At 43.9% G+C, this 10,256-nt stretch overlaps 1 pseudogene; it reads left to right on the forward strand.

Moving 5' to 3' along the window:
* Window positions 1–2,797: 2,797 nt before the first annotated feature.
* Window positions 2,798–3,840, forward strand: LOC115559747 (uncharacterized; annotated as a pseudogene).
* Window positions 3,841–10,256: the final 6,416 nt, after the last annotated feature.

The following is a 10,256-nucleotide window of genomic DNA, read 5'->3' on the forward strand; positions in this document are numbered from 1 at the left end:
ATAAATGGATCCAAAAAAAACAAAAAACACATTGCACTACTACTACTGCTGCTCCTTATGAGTATTAATGAAATGCTGTACTGTTAGAAAATGGTTTTACTTTTACAGGCCTCAATTATGATTTTGAAACAGTACAGCAGATTTAGAAATCCGTTTCTCGTACAAGAAATCCACACTTGATTGATGTGTGATGCTGATTGTCCAGAATTTATTCGAGCAATTAACTCTCAGTCTCAGTATAATACATTTTGTCTTACAAGAAGGTTGTCTCATATCTGGTTGTAGGTGAGTTTGGTAACTAAGATTCCTAGTTCTAGAATTACGATTGCTTGTTCTAACTTTCCATCCGTTACTATTTTTATAGGCCTATTTAGTCTGCCTATTTAGCAGAGTGACCAGTGAAGAGGCCACTCTGTCTAGTTTCTGTCACTTAAGGTGAAACAAAAAGCTTGATAGCTGGGCGGAGCCAAGTCTGCCTGAGCTACCTTGCCCATTTAAGGGCTAGCTATTGTTGGCGTCAGCTGTAGCGTCAGGACCCTGCAAACGAAGACCCGGGAAACAAAGACTACGGGAGTCTCTCTGTGGGAGTCCCTCGAGGAAGCCCGGGGAGGCCACCTGCCCTATTGTAGCTGTGTGTCGTAATTCAATCATTGTCAGGATTTCCACCCGTAGACGGCGTTACCATAACTCCTCTGCTCAGTGCAGTAACCCGTCTAATCTGTGCCATCCACCTACCCTTGCTTGCACTGACCTTGAGGTGATGGGAGGACTCTGGAACTGCTAATCGGCCGTCAAGAAGGCAGACTCAATTTCAGCCTACGCGTCCCTCATGACCCTTCACTTCCTGGCCCTGACAGAGACTTGGATCAATCCAGATAACTCTGCTACTCCTGCTGCCCTCTCCACCGTCTACTCATTCTCGCACACCCCTAGACCATCTGGGCGAGGAGGAGGGACCGAACTCCTCATCTCACTCACAACATTCAAGTCCCGCCTCAAAACTTACCTCTTCACCCAAGCCTATGATCTTCCCTATCCCTAGCCACCATAACTGCCTACACTTCTACCCCCTGTTACATCTCAATAACTCTGTTTTTTTTTTTTTTTTTTTTATTTCTGCCTGTGCTGTGTATGCTTGTGTTGTCCCCCTTGTCTGTAATACCCCCCCCACTTCTTTGCCTGTAAATGTACATGTGTCCTGCTTGTACTGTCCCCCTGTCTGTAATACCCCCCCCCCCCCCCCCCCCCTCTATGACTTTGTAATCTGCGACTTTGGGTACCTGAAAAGCGCATTATAAAATGAAGATATTATTATTATTATTATTATTATTATGTGGTCCTAGCAGGTCCTTCCACTAGAACACTTGGCCAGATCTGTGTTTGAACTCCACGCTGTCAGTGTCATCCTTCCTATCAAACTTTCCATTGTGGTGATCTACCACCACAGGACCCCTCCGGGACTTCTATGACGGGATGGATGCCCTCCTCAGCTGCTTTCCTGAGGATGGCACACCACTTGTTATCCTCTGCGACTTCAACATCCTGTCAGAGAAGTTGCACTCACCTGAACTAACCAACTTTTCGCCACCATTGATTTAACACTATCCCCTTCTCCTCCCACACACAGGGCCGGGAATCAGCTTAACCTAATATTCACTAGGTCCTGCGGAACCTCTGCTCTCTCCGTTACCCCGCTCCCCGTCTCTGACCATCACTTTGTTGATTTTTCTCTCCCCTTGAAATCCTCTCCCCCACTCCTCTCTAGTCCCCACATTGTCACCACCCACCGTAACCTCAAATCCCTCTCTCCCTCTACGTTTGCCTCTACTGTTCTGTCTTCACTACCTCCTATCGAACGATTCTCTCAACTATCTACAGAGGAATCTTTAGACACTCTTCTATCCTCCCTCACCTCCTCCTTGGATTCCCTCTATCCCTTCCACTCCAGACCAGCACGATCCTCATCCCCCCCTCCTTGGCTGTCTGAACCTCTGCGGACTTGTAGAACAAAGTTGCAAGCAGCTGAGAGGAAATGTAAGAGATCAGACTGTCCTAATGATCTATCTCACTATCTTTTCCTTCTCTCTGTTTTCACCTTCACTGTGTCAACAACCAAGTCTGCCTTCTACCGGACCAAAATCAACTCCTCTGCCTCAAACCCCAGGAAACTGTTTTCCCTGTTCTCGTCCCTCCTCAACCCTCCCTCACCCCCACCTCCTTCCTGCCTCACTGCTGATGACTTTGTTACCTACTTTACCCAGAAAGTAAAGGACATTAGCTTCTCTTTTATCCCTGCCTCCATCCTCCCTCCTCCCATCCCCTCATCCCCTCCTCTGACTTTACCCAATTTATCCCTCTCACCTCTGACGAGGTCAACAGGATAACAACATCTAACCATGCCACCACCTGCGCCCTTGACCCTATCCCCTCCTCTCTCCTCCAGGATGTCTCAAGCGACATCCTGCCATTTCTCAGCTCACTTATCAACTCCTCCCTCACCTCAGGCATTGTTCCAGCATCTTTCAAGACTGCCAGAATAAAGCCTCTCCTCAAAAAACCAACTCTTAATACCATCGACATCCAGAAATACAGACCGGTATCTCTTCTTTCATTCCTCTCTAAAACACTGGAATGTGCCATTGCTAACCAACTGTCCTCCTATCTCTCATCTAACAACCTGCTTGACTCCCACCAGTCAGGCTTCAAGAAGGCAGTCTCCACTGAGAAGGCTCTCCTCGCGGTGACTGAGTCCCTCCGTGCTGCCAGAGCCTCGTCCCTCTCTTCGGTTCTCATTCTCCTCGACCTCTCCGCAGAATTAGACACGGTGGACCACCAGATCCTCCTTGCCACTCTTGCTGAACTTGGCATTACTTAATCTGCTCTTTCCTGGTTCACATCCTACCTGACGAACCGCACCTCCACCGAAATCAAGTAACATGGAATGGCTCCTTGTCCAAACCTTGCACGCTTGAAACTGGTGTCCGTCAAGGCTTTGTACTGGGGCCTCTTCTGTTCTCCCTCTATACCAGATATCTGGGCTCTGTAATTACATCACACGGCTTTTCCTATCACTGCTATGCTGACGACACTCAGGTTTTTCTCTCTTTCCCCTCATCTGATAATGCCCTGATTGCAACACGCATATCGGAATGTCCGGCGGACGTCAGCACCTTGACAACTGCCCATCACCTGAGGCTAAACCTCAACAAAACCAAGCTCCTCCTAATCCCAGGGAAAGATAGCCCACACATGGACTTACTGGTCACCGTTGAGAACATCACTGTATCTCCTTCTCCTACTGCCAGAAACCTCGGTGTGGTATTGGACAATCAGTTATGCTGCACCGCAAACATCACTGCAGTGGCCCGATCCTGCAGATTTGCACTTTACAACATCCGCAGAATCCGTCCCTTCCTCACAAGGGAAGCAGCTCAGCTTCTAGTCCAATCACTGGTCATCTCCCGCCTCGACTACTGCAACTCACTCCTGGCTGGACTTCCTGCCTCTGCGATTAAACCCTTGCAGCGCATCCAGAATGCGGCAGCACACCTCGTGTTCAACCTACCGAAGTTCTCCCATGTGACTCCCCTCTTCCGGGACCTCCACTGCCTCCCTGTAGTAGCTCGCATCAAATTTAAAACTATGGTACTGGCATACAAAGCAGTCGATGGAACTGCCCTTGCCTACCTCCAAGCATTGGTAAAGCCACACACCCCAGCTCGATCCCTCCATTCAACTACCTCAGCTGGACGTCTGGTAACGCCATCGCTAAGAGCTAGCAAAGGTCGATCAGCAAAGTCACAACTTTTCTCTGTTTTGGGACCCCATTGGTGGAACGAGCTCCCTGCCGTTCTCCTTCTCCTTCTCGTTGACCACAGAGTTGCTCACTATCTTCCGAAAAAGGCCTAAGACTCACCTGTTCAGTGTCCAGCTCGACTCTGCATAGCCACCCTCCCCCTTCTGGCCAACATTGTACAATGTATTGTGTTGTATTGTATTATAGTACTTAACTGTGTAGCAATGTTGTGTAGTAACATTGTATTGTATTGTATTGTGTTGTATTGTATTATAGTACTTAACTGTGAAGCAACTGCAGTAGCTGCTATCATTGCTGTAACACGGGAATTGGTTAGCCTAGCGATTGTTGTACTTGAACTTGTTTCTATGAACATCCTTACTGTACCGACAGCGATATATTGTTGCACTTCTTGTGACAATGCACTTATTGTAAGTCGCTTTGGATAAAAGCGTCTGCTAAATGCCCTAAATGTAAATGTAAATGTCTCTATTATTGTTATACTTTCATCCAAAACACCTTGCATTTTATTCAGAAAAACGTCAGGGAGCAAGCAAAGGTTAGGGATTAGGGGTCAGGGATTAGGGGTAGTATTGGATTTTGAGAGTCAAACCCAGAACCAGGCCGAAGGTTTGGGTGGTAAACCCTGACTATAAGGTATAACCTTTCTGGAGGTAAACCCTTCCTAGAAGGTAAACCCTTTTGGGAGATAAAACTTGACATACTGCTCAAAGGACAACTTCAACTGCTCTCCCATTCCCCTGGGAAGGCAGGGATGCAGCCTTTAAGTGATAATAGCCGAGTCCCCCCTCCTCTTCCTCGCTCTCCAACTCTGTGGATATACAGCCACTATGACAGGTCATTTGTTATCAAAATTGCTCTCACATCCCCCCAATTCTTCTGCTGCACAGCTCTGAAACTCCCTCGCCCGTCTCAGCTCTCTGACTCATTCTTCTCATCTTTTTTACTCCCTTGCTATCCACCCTTCTCTCTCTTGCGGTGGACTTCTCCTGTTCCCTCTTACCCTGCTTTGCTATTGGTCGCAGTGGCGTAGGAATATCTTTCAGGTGTTATTGACCATACAGTGACACGCATGCACACTCACACCCACATGGGACCCTGGCTGAAAAGATGCACACCCACACATACACACCTTGGAAAACACACGCACGCAGACACACACACGCACACACTTGTGAAGGGATGCTGACCATAAAGAAAGTACTGGTTATTTGTTAGCTTTGGTTAGCTACACAAAGCAGAAGCGACAGATGTAACATAAACTCAGGAGGGAGAGTGGGTTGACTGCTAACCGGAAGGTTGCTAGTTCGATCCCCGGCTCCTGTGATTCTCGAGGTGTCCTTGAGCAAGCCGACTAACACTAACTTCTCCTTACTAGCTGACTGTCGCCCTGCGTGGTTGACTCCACCGTCGGTGTGTGATTGTGAGAATGAATGGGTGGAAGTTGCGTTAGCAAAATCCCCTGAATGTAAATGTAGAGCAGAAGCCGTTTTACAAAAGCCCAACTGGAGCTTCTGTCTGGAGGATGGTATTAGGACGGGCAGCTTCCTTCATTACAAAGCTTGGAAATTACAAATTTGGTAGTTTTGTTACGGTCCAAGGAAGGGGAAGCCCAAACGCACGACACTGACGAGAGTTGTAACAGTACAAATGTTTATTGCTGGGAATGAGCAGAGGCTGGTTGATGCAGCCGGGTTGGTGTTGGAGCCAGGAAGGCGGCATGGAGGAACAGACCCGTGGTGGTGAGATGGTCTCGACAGAAGCAGAGGGTTAAAACCATATAGACTAGGATACAAGAACAATGCAAGAGAAACATTTAAGAGATACACCAAGCCGACTACTAACGTAGGTAGAGGGTTTGACGATCTGGCGATGAGGAGTTGGGAAGCCAGGGTTGATAAACAGGAAGGGTTGATTATGATGATCCTCAGGTGTGTCAATTTGAGGTGGTGAAGGAGGAGTCCGGAGAAGCTGGAGTTTGCTAGCTCTGAAAATAACATGAAACACCCACGCAGACAAAACACACAGAGTGATCCTAGCTCCCACTAGAATCCACGGCAGACGCCGTAAAGAGTTTAGCATTAAAACACACATTAACACATCAACACTTTAAAATAGCGGTACTTTATTTAACAATCAATGAACGTAAGTAAATGCAGTAATAATCATTATAGTGGATAGGGGTAAAGGTTAGCTGGTTTGACCCTTCCCCCAATTTAATGCTATTAAATAAGTAATAAATTAATTAATAATTAGTTAACATGAACGCCATTAGTAAACAAACACATTAATCATTTATTACTGAGCTTTAGTAACCACACGCACACTTAATTAATGGTTTATTAATGTACCCTTTTTGGGAAGTGGCAAATAACTGAATGAAAAAGCAATGTTTTGAAAAAAGTTAATTTTTTTAATTTGTAATCGCTTGTACGGTGCAAAAAGAGAAAATAACCATATTTGGTTATCTTAAATTTAAGAATATAAAGAAATAATTCTAAACGTTTGATTTGAACACTGAACTAGTAGAAGCTCATTATTATAGGATGAAGGGGTTCCCCTATACCTGGGTACTGGCTCCCCTTAATATATAGTCTGGGGCCCTATTCACAAAGCTTTTAAGATAAGATACAACTTTATTAATCCCCCGCAGGAGAAATTTGTTTGTTGCAGAACAGCCCAGCAGCAGTGGAAGGACACAGGATAAAATAACAATGCAATAAATACAATAAATACAAAGTGCTAATGCATAAGTAGACGCTTATAGTTAAAAATTGGGACAAAAACAAGACAAACAGAACCAACATCAAGATGGGTGATGCATATACACATATATACGCATACCTAAACACACACACATGCATATGCAAACACATAGACACACACAAACACAATCATCATCAGGCACTGTTGAACAGCCTAATGGTTGCCGGCACGAAGGAGCACCTGAAGCACTCCGTCTTGCACCTGGGGAACATGAACCTGTGGCTGAAGGTGCTCCTCATCTGCCACAGCTCAGCATGGAGGGGATGGGAGGGGTTGCCCATGATGGACTTGAATTTGTCCCTCATCCTCCTCTCCACCACCACCTCCAGACTGTCCAGCTCAAGTCCCACAACAGAGCTGGCTTTCCTAACCAGCTTGTTGAGTCTGTTTGACTCCCCAGCCATGATGCCTCCTCCCCAGCACGCCCCAGCGAAGAACAGCGTGCTGGCTACCACAGACAGATAAAATGTCCTTAGCAGCCTGCCACACACGTGCCCTTTTTATCTAACCGCTAGGAGTGCTCCTAACTCGCACTAAAAGTTTTTAAGTAGGAGTTTTTTTTTTAAATGTTTTCACAAAGCCTCTGAAACCGACTCATACTAAGTATAATTCACTAAGAGTGAAATAAGAGTGACGCACCCTTACATAGATTCTCGTGCACGAGTTTAGAAGCGGTGAGTACAGTGATTGGTTGTTCAGTGCAGGCGGTCTTGGTGAAACTCATCCGCAACATCCAACAAACAAGCCCACTCTATCAACGAAAAATAAGGAAATAGCCTAGGTTACAAAGGAAGTCCTATCAAATAGTAATGGACAGTGCAGTTGGCAGAATACACGCATGATGACAAGTTTGTGCAGACCAAGATAATGACGTTTAATGCACGGTAAAAAGAGAGAGAGCAAACAATAAAAATACGTTAATTGCATTATATCAAGGAAGTAATTAAAAGCACCCAGTAAACTATTATCCAATGAGCATATTTCCAGCACTTAAACACTTTAAATATCAGCCCATACCGTGGTTCAAGTCCTCCTATCATGATGAATGAAAGCGAAGAAAAATAAGTGAAATGCAAGCGAAAGCCCAACTGGTCCAGAGACCAATTGCTACAGAGCGGATTATAAACATCATACAATAAATCATCTTACAATAAATTATCAGATACTAATCATAAGTAGGAGTAGTTATATTATTTTTCACTTGAAACTTACAGTACTACTGTTTAAATAATGATGATTATTATTATTAAAGTGATTTATTCCGATTATTATTCAAAATAAATAATGATGATTAAAGTGAATTTTACTATAAAAATATTAAATAAATATTGATTCAAGTGATCTATTACTAACAATATCTGAAATAATTATAATTAAAGTTATGTATTACTATTAATTAGTGGTGGGCCATTATCGGCGTTAACGGCTGCGTTAATGCGAAACTTTTATCGCGCGATAAAAAAAATGTTGCCGTTAATCTATTTTCAGACACTTCCTTGTTCGGACTCATCACGTGACTGAACTAACCAATCAGAAGCTAGAATTTAGACTGAGGTAAACGTGAGGGAATCAGAGAGGCAGATTCAACAGAATATCCTGACTGGGTTAAATATGTAAACATGTAAATATGTAATAATTGTGTAACATAAATATGGAAATGATTAACTGAATAAAAATTTTAAGTACATTTCTAGCAAATTAACTCCAATATAAATTTTATTAATTTATTCTACAACTTTCAAATATTTAACTTCTAAACCTTACATTATTATGGATTATTACACGGCTCTTCTCAATGCTGTAGACTGCTCCATTCACTTGCATGGGCCTTCCCAACGTTCAGCTGTCAATTATATTTGTTTATGCTCCGTTCACTTGCATGGACACTTCACAACTTCCGGTGGTGAATTATATTTGATAATTCGACATTGCCCAGTATAATTGACCGCTGTCAAGGTAAACAAACAGATTTTTTGCCGTTTGCCATTTTAATCTAGATTAAAAAAATAATCTATGCCCACCACTACTATTAATACATGAGACGAATAATCATGGTTTAAGTGATTTATTTATAAAATAATTAAGGATGATTAAAGGTACATTTGTAACATTGTGTGTTTTAGCCATCACTGATGGTTGCGATATTCCTAAATCATCTGCATTGCAAAGTTGCATTTTCCCTGTTACTAAATATTGAAGTGTTGCATATCATTTTATCTACGGGCTGATCAGGTTAATTCCTGTTCGTTGGGGACGTTATTGCATTCCGCGCTAATTCAACCACAAGTTTAATGCCCTCACGATTTAGCCTATATCTCTTCAATTTGCAGTCCTCTATTGTCTCCAAAACATTTAGTCTCGCTGCAGCCATTTTCAGATTCCTTGTGAATAGGCATGGGCGTCAGTTTGGTTTGAAATGTGCTGGGGACAGAGAAGCATTCGGAAGTGCATTTTCAGAAATGCTGGGTACAATGAGGATGCACTCTTTTTTCTCTCTTTAGTGCCGGTAATGAAAGTTTCTGAAAGACGGCATACCCATGTAGCTAATAACTAAGGAATAAAATGTATACAAAATCTGTCTGGCACGTTTTATGAAGAAAACGTTTCCGAAAAGCATCGGACATATGACACACTATGTTCTGCTCAATGTATCCAATGTTGACAACGTGACATGACATGGTGTGAAAAGGTAGCCCCTCCTTTTCACTTGCATGTAGACATCCTCGCAATCAGTTAGGTACCAGCCGATATGCTCCATAACCCATTCTCTGCCGTTAACCCATACATTTTTTGCATGACACAAACAGACACTGACAGCCACACCCACTTCCTGGGTCCCCAAACATTTTGAACCCCGGGAACATGAGCACCTGGAATGCAATCATTGCCTGATTGGGATGCAGTAACATGACTGTTTGTAAAGGGGGGGACATTATTTGCTATGTTTAATTATTATGCTATTTTGCATTTTTGGCAACAGTGAACTTTATCATCAAGATTCAAACTGTTAAGATATGTAATGAAGTCTGTGGTCAAATATGATTTCATTATAAATTATAAATGTATTATGGTACTTGGGTCGGTGAACCCCCATGGTAGTTGGTATCTACCATTTTGGGTAATTGGTTGGCTTTATTTAAGCCCGGTATTTTCTGCTTGCAGGGTTGGTGGAGGCATAGAGAGACGGCTTGCTGTGAGGCTGGTACATGTTCATGTTAATGGAACTTTGCACGAGAGCAACCCTCTGGTTAATTTTTGGTTTTGTTTATCAAAGTATTTTGTTTGGCTCTGCCATTTCACTTTTCAAGCATGGAAAATAAATCACAGTCTTTCACCTAATTTATGCTGCTGGCTGAATTTTTGTGGCCTACTCAAAGATCTTCATTGCGTCCTAAACCGCGTGGAAGTGAGTCGGGAGGCTCATTTTCACATGAGCAGTGAAGAGGAAGCCGACGAGACGGGCTCTGATTCGACGAACGATGTCGGTCAGACGGCGCGCACAGGATGACCTAGTCCAGCCGGGTGAGCAGGAAGAAGGAGCCGTGGGAGGTGAGCCAGAGGAGGATACTGGCACGGGAAGAAACCCTGGGTTGCTGGACCTCTCATCTCTGTTTAGCCTCCTACAGAAGACCCTGCAGACCCAGGAACGTGAGGCGTTCAAGCAAGAGCAGAG

Source organism: Gadus morhua, chromosome 15, assembly GCF_902167405.1.
Source record: "Gadus morhua chromosome 15, gadMor3.0, whole genome shotgun sequence".
Taxonomy (NCBI): domain Eukaryota; kingdom Metazoa; phylum Chordata; class Actinopteri; order Gadiformes; family Gadidae; genus Gadus; species Gadus morhua.